This window comes from Sarcophilus harrisii, chromosome 3, assembly GCF_902635505.1.
Source record: "Sarcophilus harrisii chromosome 3, mSarHar1.11, whole genome shotgun sequence".
NCBI classification, from domain to species: Eukaryota; Metazoa; Chordata; class Mammalia; order Dasyuromorphia; family Dasyuridae; genus Sarcophilus; species Sarcophilus harrisii.
The window spans coordinates 222,346,599-222,363,455 of record NC_045428.1 but is presented as its reverse complement, the minus strand read 5'-3'; positions in this window follow the sequence as shown (position 1 = coordinate 222,363,455).

Here is a 16,857-nt window from a genome sequence, read left to right as displayed (position 1 = left end):
TTGATGAAGGACTGCTGTGGGTGCCTCTTTTGTAGTAAAAACTGCTATTTCTAAGGGTTTCTGAGGGACTATTTCAACCACATTAGATAAAGCCAGTTCAGCTTCTCTCAAAGCCTCTTGAACTTCTTTTGTAAGCTGGCATGGTGAGTTTAAAGCACTGTCTCCCTTTAAAATACCATATAATGGTTGGAACTGATAGGAAGTCAAGCCTAACACTGGATGTTTCCATCAGATATCTCCTATCAATTTCTGAAAGTCATTTAAGGTGTTTAACATCTCTGTTCTTAAGGTAAGTTTTTGTATTGTAAGCACTTCATATCCTAAATATTGAAAAGGAGCATGTCTTTAAATTTTTTTCTGGAGCTATATACAATTTGTAGTTCCTTAGTGTTTCTATGATCTTTTGTAGACATGCTTCTAACATTTGCTTCTCAGGTACACATCCCAACATATCATCCATGTAATATAATAATATTACTTTTGGAAATGCTTTTCTTACTGGAGCAAGAGCAGCAATAACATACATTTGAGACATAGTAGGGCTGTTTTTCATTCCCTGTGGCAAAACTGTCCATTCATATTTTTTATAAAGCTCAGCTAAGTTAATGCTGGGGACTGAAAAGGCAAATCTATTCATATCCTCTTTATCTAGAGGGATAGAACAGAAACAATCCTTAATGTCTATAACCCAAAGAGGCCATTCTCTAGGCAATTGAGTAGGAGATGGAAGTCCAGGCTGAAGAGTTCCCATAGTTTCCATCTGTTCATTTACTTTTCTTAAATCAGTCAACATCCTCCATTTTCCAGATTTCTTTCTTACAACAAATACAGGGCAATTTCAAGGACTTAGAGAAGGTTATGAGTGTCCTTGGTCAAGTTGCTCCTGTACTATATCTAATAAGGCCTGAATTTTATTACTTTCTAAGTCAATTTTCCATAGAATAGAAACAGGTGAGAATGTTGGCAGGTCTTCAACAGCAGCCCTATCTGAAAAACCGAAGTACTCATTTGTAACCCTAACTGTTGTCTCTTCCCCATAGATTGATGGGGATTTTTTTCAGCTATAAAAGGAGTAAAAACTCCTGTTTCATCTTCAAATGTCCATCTCAAAGGGGTAGCACTAACTTCAGCTGCTACTGATGCTCCTATGCCAGACATATGGGAGTCTGCCTTAATCTTTGGCCAGTGACTAGGCCATTTGGCACCTCTAATGACTATGATCTGCACCTGTGTCTACCAACCCTTCTAATGGTATGTCGTTTATATATATAGTGAGCATAGGAAGGGCAACTGCAACAGAATATTCCTGGATTCTGTTGCTTGGAATAAGAATCTGAGCAGCTATCACCAGATTGCCTATTAGGAGTCTGATATCCATTCACAACATGGATATAAATAAACCTGATGCTACTACTTCTCCTGGTTGATAAGTAACACATTGTCTACCTATATTGGTGACTGGGATCCCCAGTTTCCCACATCCGTGTATGGATGAACCCTGTTTTGTAAGCACTCCTAGGAGGTGAAATAGTCAAGCCTACTGTGCCTGGAAGCAAGGAATCCATAGGCTGTAGAGGAACAGATTTCACCTCTTCAGGGTATATCTTAGTAATCCTAGCTGCATACTGTTAGAATAGAGGAGTATACTTTCTTTGGGCAGTTCATGGAATCTATACAAAAATTGATTGTATATTAGGACATAAAGCCCTCAAAATCAACTGCAGAAAGGCAGAAATAATAAATGCATTTTTTCAGATCACGAAGCAATAAAAACTATATTCAATACAAAAAACAGAGGAAAATAGACCAAAAAGTAATTGAACCAATAATCTCATCCCAAAAAATGAATGGATGAAACAGCAAACCATAGACACAATTAATAATTTTGTTCAAGAGAGTGACAATAATGAGACAACATATCAAAATTTGTGGGATGCAGCCAAAGGGGTAATAAGGGGAAATTTTTTTATCCCTAGAGGCTTTCTTGTATAAAATAGAGAAAGAGAAGATCAACGAACTGGGCTTGAAACTAAAAAAGCTAGAAAAAGAGGAAATTTAAAAATCCCAATGGAAGCCTCTGTTGCATTTTGACATGGGGTTCTGGGTCTTGTTCTCCCACCCTGTTTTGTCACTCTATCTTTATGCCTACATTGAGCTTTCAAATGCCTTTCTTTACCACATTGAAAGCATTGACTAGTTTCTCTGGAAGTCCTTTGCCAAAAGGGACCCTGTTTTCCCATGTTCGGATCTTGGGAAGTCTGCATCATAGCCTAGGTATAAAAGGTATTTGTGCACACTGTGGCACAAGGTCTTATGATCTCATTTAAAGGTGCATCCTTGTATAGTCCTAATATAATTCTTCTACAAACCTCATTAGCATTTCTTTTTAGCAAGTTGTCTTATCATAAATTCTGTTGCTGCATTTTCACCAATGGTTCTTGTGACAGCTGTTTGCAGATGTTCCACAAAATCAGCAAAGAGTTCATTTGGATCTTGCTCTATTTTCGTGAAGCCTTCTCTTCTCTCTTGCTTTCCTGGGAAGGTGTACCATGCTTTGATAGTAGCAGAAACAATTTGCTCATATGCTGCTATGGGGTAATTTGTTTGTGCTGAAGTGTCTGCATCTGCATAAAACTACACCTGTTAGTTGGTCACAGGTGATTGGTGTATTAACTCCAGGTTGCCTATTTTTGTTGAGCTTGTATCCTACAGAGTTCACTATATTCAGAAAGCCACAAGTTTTGTCCATGTTCTAAATGTCTTTGCTATAGATTTTCAGTCACTAAGGCTTACAATTTCATAAGCCAAATTCTGTAATAACATCTTAACATAAGATGATGTAACTCCATAAAAAGTTCAAGTGTTTTTCAGGTCTTTGCTAATTTCTAGATTAAAAGGAGTGTATCTTCTCCTTTCTTGCCCTGAAGAGTTAAGCTGTTCAATCACAGGATAAATTTCTTTTTCCCAAATCAGCTGTATTAGTGCCTTTTTCAACTGAGTCATGGGGAGGGGGAGGGAGTTGGTTGCTAGGGGAGAGGTGCTGGTGGTATCACTGCGTCTCCCATTCCTCCTCCTCCTCCCTCCATCCAGGAAGGTGCAGTTGTTGGAGAAGGGTCAAGAGCCTGCTTCAGGTGTAGGCAGAGTTGCTGGGTCATGAGAGTGAGAATCACCACACCTTTTAAGTTCCCCAAGCCCTTGGGTTATTTTATTTGTATCATACCCTTCTCTTCCTCTTTCTCCACAGGCTTCCTTGTTTGACTGTTCTCCTTAGAACTTTTCTTTTTTCTAGAACTTGTGGGATTCCTTAAGTCCAATTGTATTATGTTGTATATATAGAATATTTCCTTAGAAATTGAATCAGGACCCTTATCATTGTAATATTCACATAGTTGATCTTCTACTAGTTTCCAATTATCTGCCTCTATTTCTTCTTCCTTGGAGAACCAAGGGAATGTGCATTCTAATGTTTCCAAGAGTCCATCAATCTGTTCCCAAGTTACAAGCAAACCTTGCCTCTTTATCAGTCTGAGTATGCTTTCTATAGAGCTCCCTCAGGGTAAGGGTGGGGTGGGGGTGGGGGAGAATCTTTTCCTAATATCTGCCCCACCCATTTCAGCAAGAAAACAAAAGTTACTAGTTTAGCCCTTAACAAAGTAAGTTCCCTGTTTGTCTATTTTAATATTCCCCCTATTTCCTGGTCAGAGGGACTTCTTCACTGAAATTAAGGTTTTTATTTCACTTTGGGTGCCAAATATAATGTCTGGACTAGCTTTCTGGAGGGCCTCGGGATCAGTCAGAGTCAGGATAAATCAAGGTTCTTGGTCTTTAGAGGGAGAAGTGAAGGAGGCAGGCAAGCTGCCACACAGTTTGCCAAAGATGTATCCTGGATTCTGGAGTCCGGATTCTCCAGCCTCTCTCCTCCTCCTCCTCCTGCAGCCAAGTGACTCTGACTTCTCTCCCTGAGCTCTCCAATTTTTGCCTACAATTACCTCATCACCAAGCAGTCATCAAGCACCAATGGTGAGGAGAACCATCATCTAAATATATGCTTATAGAGCCATTATCTCATATCGAATAAGTAATTAGGCTTAAGTGCTCTTTTGTCTGATTCAAGTACACTTTTTCAGAGTTTCAGCCCTCTACAATATTCAATACATGAAATTTTGGATCCAAATTAATCTCCAAATTACTTTTGGAGACAATATTAGAATTATCAAATATCAAAAACTATGAAGAAAAAAATTCACAGAAGAATTAAAAACTTAATCTTGAGAAATTCCTAATAATAAGAAAAATTAAAATTAAAACCACTCTGAAGTTGTATCTAACATCTTACTAATAGATAAAGATCAGGTGGAATTCATCAATTTTAGAGGAGTTGTGGAATTATAGACACAGTAATGCATTGTTGATAGGGATATGAATCATTACAACCATTTCAAAACATAAATTAGAACTATGCAAATTATATAGCTAAATATCCACATTTTTTGGCTCAGAGATTCATTGGTAGGCCTACAGCCTAACATTCATTCATAAAAGGGAAGAGCTGGGAGAAGCAAAATAGTTATAGGCATTTTTTGTGTTATCAAGTAACTGGAATCAATGTAGTATTCATTTATTGAACAATAGCTAAGTCTGTTGTGGTATATGGATATGACATAATATTACTTTACAATACATTTTGATCTAGGTGTCTGCTCTGTTGTCATTGTTGGTTAAATAAGGAGAAATGGGGAGCAGATAGAAACAGAGAAAATGAATGGGACGGAGAGAGGAAGGAGAAAAGGAAAGGAGAAAGAAAAAGAGTGACAGAGAGAGAAAAGTAGGAGAGGCTGTGTTCAAATCCCAATTCTACCACTCACTTAACTATGATTTTTTGCTAGTCACTTAACTTTTCTTGATCTATGTTCTCATCTATGAAAGGATGATGCTGAAGTAGATGACTTCCAAGGTTTTACTCTAACTCTAAATCTCCATTAGTTTCATAATTTCCTATTATTTATATCTTCTGGAGAGGTAAGTAGGTGGCTCAATGAGTAATGTACTTCACTTGGAATTAGGGAGACCTAAGTTTGGATCCTGCCCCAGATACACTATCTATAATGTATTTGCCTTAGTGTCCTTAGCTATAGAATGAGAATAGTAATAATAGCATCTCTCCCCCAACCGTGACAGGGTTATAATCAGAATCTAATGTAATAATATTGTAAAACACTTAGTATAATGTCTGGCACAGAGTAGGCACTTAGTAAATGCTTGTTTTCTTCTTTCTGAAATAGGACCTGTTAAAATGTGGGTTGGCTCATAAGCTCTCATGCAAAAAGATTAGCTCTTTAGACTGTTTATTTTTAATTTTGGTCCAAAGTCATTTATATTTCTCATCTGAATTTTCACTTTAACAGTGCCTCAAACCTCTTGAATTAAGTTCCTTCATAACATGGATGAAGATCCATGAACTCTATCTGAAACTTTTCCTTAAATATAAATAGATATTAATTTTCTCCATTTTTTCATCTTCTTGTCTACATACCATTATCCACATGCCCAGATTTTTGTCTTAATCAGGATCTTTCATTCTGTTAATCTAAACTTTGTCAGTCTTCAGAGACATATTTAGTGAAAACACTTGACCAGTGAATAACAATATGTCTCTATTTGTGGGGACATAATAAAGAGGGTCATGCAAATGTCAGAGATGAAGACCTCAAGATTTCTACCCCTTGTGTTCAGGTATCTACAATACTCTTGTATGGAGATCTGTTTGCTTTTAAACTTTAATATTCCCCTTCCTTTCTATCTCCTACAGCAATATGGATTGGTCACATTCCCCTTGTTCATTTTTATTTAGTAGTTGCTTATAAGTGTTAATTAATGACTTCTTTTGATAAACTATAGTCAATAAAAAGCATTATAGGAGTTCAGGAATGAATTTGTGATGTGTTCCATTGTAATGTTTGGGCTAGCTTTCTGGAGGTTTTCTGGACAGGGCTTGATCTCAGCAGAATAGATACCACGAGGATAGTCAGTAGAGTCGAAAGTCTTTATTCTCACAGTCTGTGTCTGTTACAGTCTGACCCAGTTTTGGTCTGAGTGGAAGAGTGCAGGAGGCAGGAGAGCCACCAGGAGGAAGGGCAAAGATGGAATGTCTCATTTCCAGTACTCTCAGCCCTTAAATACCTTATTGTAATTACTTCATTACAACATACTGATTATGTGTGAACTAGAGAACTATTACATCATCATGCTAAGTACTAAGTATATGTATACTAAAGAACCATCGTCTCATCAATGCCACTGAGTTAACACGTTGTTGCAAGTATTTTTGTTTCAAGTATATTTCTCCACAGTTCTAGCCCTCTACATTCCATTAACTGCAAATTCCATTATATCAATGGAAGAATATATGAAGTTTTATTATTTGGGTCATGAATGGGTGTTGGACTTTCAGAATATTGAGGCAGGAAACTAGATTCTATTGAGTTTAGTTAAATATGAAATTGAGAGAAATCCAATTTTTCACTGCAGAGTAGCATATTGAAGTTACTTAGGAAACATATTAGTGTTACTAATGATATAGAATTGACCTTTGCAAGGAAGGGACAATTTTCCCTGGCAATCTGTTTATTATTTGCACGTTTCACATTTTTTTGGCTCTAGTTATTTAGGCGTATATATTGGGTTTGGGAAGTAAATATAGAAAAATAAGCAAAGAAGGAAGGAGAAGGGAAGAAACTAAATATAGACACTTAAAAAAGGAGACCTGGAGTATACTGTTTTAGAGAAGCAATTTATATTATTTTATTCTAATATAATGAAAAGCATATGCATTATAAACTAACCTATTTCCCCCACTCATTAATCTAGCCATTAACTGTGTAGCTGTACAACCTCATACAAGATATTATTCATGTTTTTTCCTGTAAAAGGAAATAATACCTCAAAGTCACTTAACATTTTCCCATTTACACATCACTTTGCTTGGAAAAACTCTATTAAATAGTATAATTATTATAATTCCCATCTTTCAGCTGAAGAAACTGAGATTTACTGAAACTAAATGACTTACTGAAGAATGCTTAACCAATAACTGGAGCAGATATCTATCTCATACAAATAGCAATTAGGAGTAGATATCTATCTTATACAAATAGCAACCAGGTTGCTAATATTACTACTTTAAATTCCAAGAGAGATATTAATAATGCATAGGGTAAAGTTGCAAAGTAATCACAAAAATTATTAATTTTGGTAAATCATTGAGAAGCAGTGATAGAGATGGAGAGATAGTCCTCAAAGCTAAGAGAAACCTGGAACAAATCCTTCCTTTTAACAAGTATTTATTGGGTCACCTTGGATAGTGCTCTAGTCAATCTTGTAAAATTATAAATTGCAAAGAATGCACAAGTCTGTATTACAGAGTAAATACATAAGTAGTAGCTTGTGACATCATTAAAATAGCAAATTCAGTATTTATCATTCTATTATAGTGAGAGAAATTTTCACCTGGCTAAAAACTGTTGGAATAGCAAATGTCTGATGTACAGTAGAGATACTAGAGTTCTGGTATGATTATGAGCCTTTTTCTATTATTAGCATTGCTTTTTTTGAAACTACGTTGTGTACAGAATGACCCAGAAACCTTAATGCTGGTTGAAGCTTTTTCATGTTTGTGGAATATAGTTGTGGAATTGAAGTAAGCATTTAGTTGAGTTAAATCCCACAATTTCCCTTGGCAATTCCTTGGCTTTCAGGAAGGGACTCATAGTTTAGAGTATATGAAAAGCTTTGAGAGGGAAGTAGAGTGAGAAATTGGAAGTGCAGGCAAGATATTTTAACCACTCCAGGCTTCAGCTTTCTCATCTGTGTAAAATGAGTTGTTTGGACTGAATGATTGCTCAACTTGTTCCTGCTCTAATTCTATGATTCTATAAGGGTTAGCAGTGAAGCAAAAGCCTCCAAAAAAGGGTAGCTATAGGGAAAGTAATATATATTTGCATCACAGAAAAAAACAAAATTTGCTACCCCCAGAAAAGTCTAAATCAACTACAGGATGGCATTGACAAGTTAGAAAAATGTGAGTTTATTGCTAATAAAAACAGCATTTCTAGTTAATTTAATTTCATTTATCATGACATAGTCTAATAGCAGTAATGTTTCCTGAAGTCAGTAATTGGTGGTTGTATAAGTTGTCCTTTCTTTTATTATACCAAGATAATAACATTCCAGCTAACATATATAAATGTAACCTAAAAATGGTCTATGAGCTGCCTTTTAGCAACTCTGTAATATCCTTTTAAATGTAGCCACAGGCTTTTGAGAAAATGTATCAATAATTCAGAGTTTTTCATAAAATATCATAGATCCAAAGTCATTCAGATAATCCAAAAAAATGCAGGTTTAATACATTAAACCTTGGTACACTTTATTTTTTAAGTAATGTAGTTAAATGTATTTAAACACACCTAATAGAAATTTAACTCACAGGGTGTCAGGAAGCTTAGGAATATTTCAAAATGTAAGCTTTCCTTCTGCCACATATTTTTCATTATTAGGAGGCAGGCCAATATTCTATCAATAAAACACTTAACATTCATTTTTTTATCAAAGCTTTTTTTTTTTTTTAATTTTCAAAGCATATATACAGATAGTTTTTTAACATTCACCCTTGAGCCAGGCGATCATTATATACTTCAACAACAATACTATATGATGATCAATTCTGATGGACCTGGCCATCTTCAGCAATGAGATGAACCAAATCAGTTCCAATAGAGCTGTAATGAACTGAACCAGCTACATCCAGCAAAAGAACTCTGGGAGATGACTAAGAACTATTACATTGAATTCCCAATCCCTATATTTTTGCCTGCCACCATTTTGGATTTTTTTTCACAGGCTAATTGTACAACATTTCAGAATGCAATTCTTTTTGTACAGCAAAATAATGGTTTGGTCATGTATACTTATTTTTTATTTAATTTATACTTTAATATATTTAACACCTACTGGTCATCCTGCCGTCTAGGGGAGGGGGTGGGGGGGAAGGAGGGGAAAAATTGGATTAAAAGGTTTGGCAATTGTCAATGCTGTAAAATTACTTATGCATGTAACTTGTAAATAAAAAGCTATTTAAAAAAAAGTCTGCATGATCCTAGGATTGCCATAAAAAATAGAAAAAAAAATCACCCTTGAAAAGCTTTGTGTTTCAATTTTTTCTCCCTCCCTTTCCCCTACCCCTTCCCCTAGATAGCAAGTAATATGTTAAATATGTGCAATTTTTCTACATATATTTCCATAATTATCATGTTGCACAAGAAAACTCAGATCAAAAAGGAGAAAATGAGAAAGAAAGAAAGAAAGAAAAAGAAATCAAGTAAACACCAACAAAAAGAGTGAAAATACTCTATTGTGCAAAAATGTTTCTGCCAGACCTTTTTGTAGCGGCAAGAAACTGGAAACTGAGTAGATGCCCATCGATTAGAGAATGACTGAATAAGTTATATTATATGAATGTTATGGAATATTATTGTTCTATAAGAAATGATTAGGAAGATGATTTTAGAAAGGTCTGGAGGGACTTACATGAATTGATGCAAAGTGAAATGAGTAGAACCAGGAGATCATTGTACACAGCAACAACAAGATTATATAAAGATTAAATTCTGATACCTGTTGTCCTTTTCAACAATGAGACAATTTAAGCCAGTTCTAATGATCTTATTATGAAGAGAGCCATCTACACCCAGAGAGAAGACTATGGGAAGTGAGTGTGGATGACAATATAGCATTTTCCCTCTTTTCACAGTTATTTTCCTGCATTTTGTTTTATTTCTCATTTTTTTATCTCATTTTTCTTGTGCAGCCCAATAATTGTGTGTATATATAGATACATACATGTATGCATGTTAGATTTAACATATCTTTTAATATGTGTAACATATATTGGATTACTTGCTATCTGGGGAGAGATTGGAGAAAGGGGATGGAATTTGGGACACAAGGCTTTGCAAGAGTCAGTGTTGAAAACTTTTCCATGCATAAGTTTAGAAAATAAAAAGTTTTAAGAAAAAAAAATCAAATATTATGTTGTGATCTACACTCAGCCCCCAAAGTCTTCTCTCTGCGTTCACATGGCTCTGTCAAAGGAGGCAGAGCCAAGATGGTTAAGAGCAGACAAAAGACCATTGGAACTGGTCTGAAGCATCTCGTTGAAAAGAGCCATGTCCATTAGAATTGATCTTCACAAAATCTTGTTGTTTCCAAATTGTTGGATCATTCACAGTTCCACTAACAATGCAGTAATGTCAGTTTTCTCATATCCCCTCCAACATTTATCATTATCTTTTCTTATTTTAGCCAATCTGATTGTTATGAGGTGGTACCTCAGAGTTGTTTTAATTTGCATTTTTCTATTCAATAGTTATTTACAGTATTTTTTCATACAGATATGGGTTGCTTTAATTTCAGTATTTTTAAATTATCTCTTCATAGGTTAGATGTTATTGTCATTTACAATTAACTAGTGAGAGAAACAATTTATAGGAAGTTAGATTGATAGAAATATAGTACGCATTTTATTTGTTCAATCAGTTTTTTAATCATATCTAACTCGATGACATTTGGAGTTTTCTTGACAAATACTTTGAAAGGATTTACCATTTTCTTCTTTAGGTCTTACAGATGAGAAAACTGAGGCAAACTAGGTTAAGCGACTTACACAGGATCACATAGAGAGTCATTATTTGAGGCTGGATCTGAACTTAGATATTCTTATTCTAAGTTAGCCTTCCTGTTTACCGTTAGAGGAGAATTTGGAACATTATATTTTAGTTCCAATTTAAACTATTTATCATCTCAATTTAAGTTCCTAAGTGCATAGTCTAGTTTATCTAAATGACTTCAATTTTCCTTTAAGAATTCTCAAAGTTGTTTGTTTTGTATGTGATGGTAACAAAACTAGATTTCCTCCCAAAGATGGAAAATGTCAATGCTGAGTCAGAATTTAAGCCACTTGTTTCACTAACAAGTTTGATATGCATTATACAATAAAACAAAATCACCACACACAAAGGACATGAATAATGAGACCAATAACAATTTTCCTCATCATCATAAATCTATAATCTTGTCATACTACATATGGGGTAATGTAAGAAGTTGGTTATTTCTTTAATTATTTATATTTATATAGTGCCTACTATGAGCCTGAAGCAGCTAAGTGGCACAGTGAATAAAGTATAAGGAATTTATCTTCCTGAGATTAATTCTGACCTTAGACATTAGCTGTGTGACCTTGCATAAATTAATTAACCCTGTTTGCCTCAATTTCCTCATTTGAAAAATGAGCTGGAAGAAGAAATTACAAAACATTTTACTATTTTTGCCAAGAAAAGTCTGAATGGCATCACAAAGAGTTGATTGGACACATTTGAAATAACTAAACAACAACAAATATTATGGGCTTCTATGGAGCTTTTTCCCCCAAAGAAATGTGAGTTTTCGAGAATAGAAAAGAAAGGAAAAAGGAAACAAATATTTCTTAAAATCCTACCATTTGCCAGGCACTATGCTAAGCAAGCACTTTGTAAGGGCCATTTCCAGAAATGCTGATCTTTATTTGACCACTGGACTCAAATAGCTCTGGAGGGGAAAATGAGGCAGATGACTTTGCACAGTCGTCCATCATTTAAATCCAATTTACTTATCTGTCATGGCATCATCTCCCTGATGTTATGGTCCTCTTCGGGAACAAAGGACATACAACAACAGTAACCTTAAATACAAATATTGTTGTTCTTCAGCTGTTTCAGTCGTCTCTGACTCTTCATTCCCCCATTTGTTAATATCTTGGCAAAGGTACTAGAGTGGTTTGTCATTCATTCTCCAGCTCATTTTACAGATAAAGAAACTGAGGCAAACAGGATTAAGTTGCCAAGATCATACAGCTAGTAAGTGTTGGAGACCAAATTTCAACTCAGGAAGTTGAGTCTTTTTGTTCCCAAAGCTTATAGTTTTCGTGAAATGCCTAGAGATGGTGACTTGTCCATAGTAACACAGTCTGTATCTGAAGTTGAACTTGACTCCAGAATTTCTGGCTTCAAGGCTATCTCTTTGTTAACTATATTACACTCTTTCTCTAAGACTTGGATATATCAACAATTAGTATTTAATATAAATAAATGAAATATGGACATTCAGATTAAGACCATGAAGAAGGCATTAGAGTACTATAAAATTAATGATAAAGGAAAATAATAATTTGATTTACCTATCTTCTTGATTTTGACATGTGAGAGGATTTTGCTTTTTAAGGTGATACTAATAGTACCTAACATTTGTATAAAGCCTGAAGCTTTTTTACATGCATATAATTAGGCTTTTCTCGACAATTTCTATGTAGTTAAATACCACAATAAGCTTGAAATCTCCAGCCTTTGACAGAGTACATATAGTTTCCAGAAAAACCTCTCAATTCATAAATTCCCAGTATAGCATTCATAGAACTGCCACCTTTCTTGGCATAATATCTCTTCATGGAGAATACAAGTCTGAGCTCCCTGCTGAATCAGAGAGAAGAAAGAATACTATAATGTGCTTGCCACGTTTTCTCTGATATTTGTATAATAATCAGTCTTCAACTTTGCAACGATCATACATGACAAGCATCTGACAATTATTTCAATTCTTGCCCATTGACAAATGATACTATATTCAATAAGCTAATGTGATGAAGTATTGTATTCCTTTACAGAAATATTAAGCTATTTGAATGGGAGCTAGCTTTAGATTACCCTCTGAAATTCAGAAAAATACTCTTTGAACCTTTAGGGTACTTGAAAATTTACCAATAGTTTATCCTTACAGACTAGCTGAAAAGAGAAAGTAGTACAGTTTAGGTTGGACACCCAGTCTCAATTAGGGAACAGGAACTTTTGAATATTAATTAACCATGGAAATAAAAACAATACATGGGGTTTAGTTTGACCTGAAAAGAATGAACAGTATCTCTAAAATAGAATTTAACTGAGTTTAACTTCATTTATTTCCATCCAATACGCCTAATAATTTTTGTGAGACTTTTGAAATGCTTTGGAATCATCCTTTTTTGTTCTTTTAACACTCTCCTTGTGTTCTCCAATATACTAGTGGACTAGTAGTGAAAACTCACAGAAAACCTGTAATTATCTATGCCTTTTTATCTCATAATAACCAATCCAACCATTTAGGTTTACAACTTCAGAGTCATATTCCCAACTTTTCCATCCTTTACTCTCCATATCCAATTAATGGCCAGATTTTATCAATTCTACTTCTACTGCATTTCTTGGATTTGATTCTTTAGGGACATAGTGTTAAGGCCATTGTGAGTTTCATTCTTATTATCCTCTGAGCTTGAGTTAATAGCAAATTGCTTGTGATCACTAATGTGGAAGGTGTATTGGAGAACCAACAGACAACTCTATCATGTGCCCTGGGGGGAAAAAAAGACACTTTGTGGAAACTTTTACCTAAAACTACTAAGTGTCCCTGAAAGATCTTTCCAAACCCATCACTCTTTTTTGTAATGACAAAGTTTCTCATGGCACCCCTACTTAGAGAAAAAGCCAGGCTAGTTAGATGGTGCAGTGGATAAAATGCTAGACCTAGAGTTGGTAAGATTGATCTATTTGAGTTCAAATTGAACCTCAGACACTAGCTGTGTGACACTGAGCAAGTCACTTAATACTGTCTTCCTCAGTTTCTCCATCCTGAGATAAAGAAGGATATGGAAAACCACTGTAATATCTTTGCAAGAAAACCCCAGATGGGGTAAGAAAGAGTTGTATATGACCGAACAATGTCTGAACAAAAAAATCATACCCAGTCACCCCTGCCATTTTTCCATTTTTTTCTTTTCTCTCCTCATTCTGGAAGATTCCTGTGATCTATACTTTTCTCACTCTAGAAGTTCACTCTGTTCCAGCATCCTCTTCTCCAATTGTTGTGAGTCTCACAGAACCTCCATTTTAAGGAAGTACCCAGGTCAACCATGTATAAGCCGTCATGCCTTTCCAAGCTCTGCTCCTGACTTTATAGATTTCTTCATTCTTCCCCTCCCCAATTTTGAATTACTTTTTTTTTTTGGCTGAGGCACTTGAGATTAAGTGACTTGCCCAGGGTCACACAGCTAGGAAGTATTAAGTGTCTGAGACCAGATTTGAACTTAGGTTCTCCTGACTTCAGGGATGGTACTCTATCCATTGCACCACCTAGCTGTCCCTTTCAGTTACCTTTTACATCTTGTCATCCATTATTAGGATGTAAGCCCTTAGGGGAAGGGACTATTTTCTTCTTCTTCTTCTTCTTCTTCTTCTTCTTCTTCTTCTTCTTCTTCTTCTTCTTCTTCTTCTTCTTCTTCTTCTTCTTCTTCTTCTGCTTCTTCTTCTTCTTCTCCTTCTTCTCCTTCTTCTTGTCCTTCTTCTTCTTCTTCTTCTTGTCCTTCTTCTTCTTCCTTCTTCGTTCTTCTTCTTCCTTCTTCTTCTTCTTCTTCTTTTGTATTTGTATTCCCATTACTTAGCATATTTCCAGGAACATAACTGCCAAATATTTGTCAAGTTACTGACTTTTTCTCGTTAGAGTGACTGGTGGGCTGTTGAGAAAAGAGCAGAAATTGACTTTCCCTGAGTTCAAGAAGTAATTATCTTGACTGATACAACCTGGGTCAAAGGAAAAAGTATTATTAAATTGATATATTTAACATTAGAATCATATTAAAACTATCCGATTAGGTTGTATATTCACAAAGGATAAAGACTGCCTTCTAATTATTTTGGATTTGCATGCTGTAGATCCAAGAAATGATTTATAAATAAATATTAATTTGTTAGTGTTTTGCTTAATAAAGGAGATTAAATACTTCTCTCTGGGCTACTCAGGAAATTAAATGATAAAGTAAAGCTCTTCAGCCAAGTTTAAATATATCACCTTAAGTCACCTTTTTGATCCATTGTTCAAATGTTCTAATGATATTATGTTAAGCTTGGCTATTAGTAACTTCATTAAATTATATGTTGTTTCAAAATTATTGGATAAAATTGTCATTTAACTACTAAAAAAGTATTCTAATTATTATTTGTAGAGAGCCAGAACTTTGGAGAAGCATATTTGAAAAAAGGTGTTAATTCCGAGGAATTGATGAGACAAGTTATCTTGTTTACATATATACTTAGTACTTAGCATGGTGATGTAATGGTTCTCTAGTTCACACATAATCAGTATGCTGTAATGATATAATCACAATAAGGTATATAAGAGCCAACAAGGACTGAAAGAGAGACATTTCATCTCCCACCATCCTGGTGACTCTCCTGCCTCCTTCTGCATTCCTTCACTAAAACCGAGCCCATCTGAAGGTCCCCTAGAACGTAAGCCCAGCCCCAGGTGAAGGAGACAGACTGTGAAAGAGATAATAAAGACTTTGGACTTTATTCCTGAATATTCTTGTGGTATATATTCTGCTGAAACCAAATCCCATTTGGAGGACCTCCAGAGAGTTAGCCAGAACATTATAATTATTCAAAATTTGATTTGAAATAATAGAAGTTCAAAAATTAAGGAAGGAAAAGAAGGAGGATAAGGAGTAGTAAGAAGAGGAAGAGGGGAGGAGGAGAAAAAAGAGGAAGATCAGGAGAAGGAGGAGGAAGAAGGGAGGTAGTGACAGTGGTGGTACTGAAGATGACTCATAAGGAATCTAGGGATGATACCAAAGGAAATTTTTTCAACTCTTTTTTTTTTAAATTTATAAAGAATGTCTCCAGACTATGACTGACTCATTAATCAATGAAGCATATGTCAAGTAGTAGTAATGGTAGTGAGTGTATATGTGTAGGAGGATGAAAAAAAGAACCAAAAACCTCTCATGACCACAATAAAAACCACAAAGTTGACTTCAGTATACTCTTTTAACTTGATTCTGTTTCCAAATTCTAAATTAGTGCTTAACAAAATGGATCCATTATCTCTTCATAGCTAACACAGAGAAACAGGAGAAACATTAGGCTAAGTAATGCAATGAAATATCAATCTTCAGTTTCATGTCTGTGTTTTCAATAAAACTGACAATATAAAACTGTCATTTTAAAGAAAAAAATTAATCTGGCTCTTATTATTGATATGAGGAATATTAAATATCTTCATTCTTATAAATCACTATACTTCTCTGAGGTTTACAGTGATCTATTAAATGAGAAATTTGGTTTCTAAGTCTCCTTCCTTTTGATTTTTCTCTAGGTTATGACATAAATGGTAGATATTCTTTCTCTCTTAGACTCTCTTAGTGTGTCTTCCAGGATCTCTCTCTGTCTCTCTCTCTCTGTCTCTCTCTCTCTTTCTCTCTCTCTCCACTCTGTCTGTCTCTTTCTCGCTCCCTGTGTCCCTGTGTCTCTGTCTCTGTTTCTCTCTCTCTCTCTCTCTCTCTCTCTCTCTCTCTCTCTCTCATCTCTCTCTCCAGCCATTTTTCTTGATGACTTCATCATCACAACCCATAGTTTAATAATTATCCCTATGCATATGATTCCCAGTATCTTTTAGAGTTTTTCTTCTGAGTTCCAATCCAGAATCAACAATTGTTTCTTGGATAACTCCAACTGTATGCTTCATGGCGATCTCAAACTTAAAATATCCAAAAGGGAAAATGCAACCTCCCTCCCACATTTATCTATGCCTTTTTATCTCATAATAACCAATCCAACCATTTAGGTTTACAACTTCAGAGTCATATTCCCAACTTTTCCATCCTTTACTCTCCATATCCAATTAATGGCCAGATTTTATCAATTCTACTTCTATTGCATTTCTTGGATTTGACTCATTTAT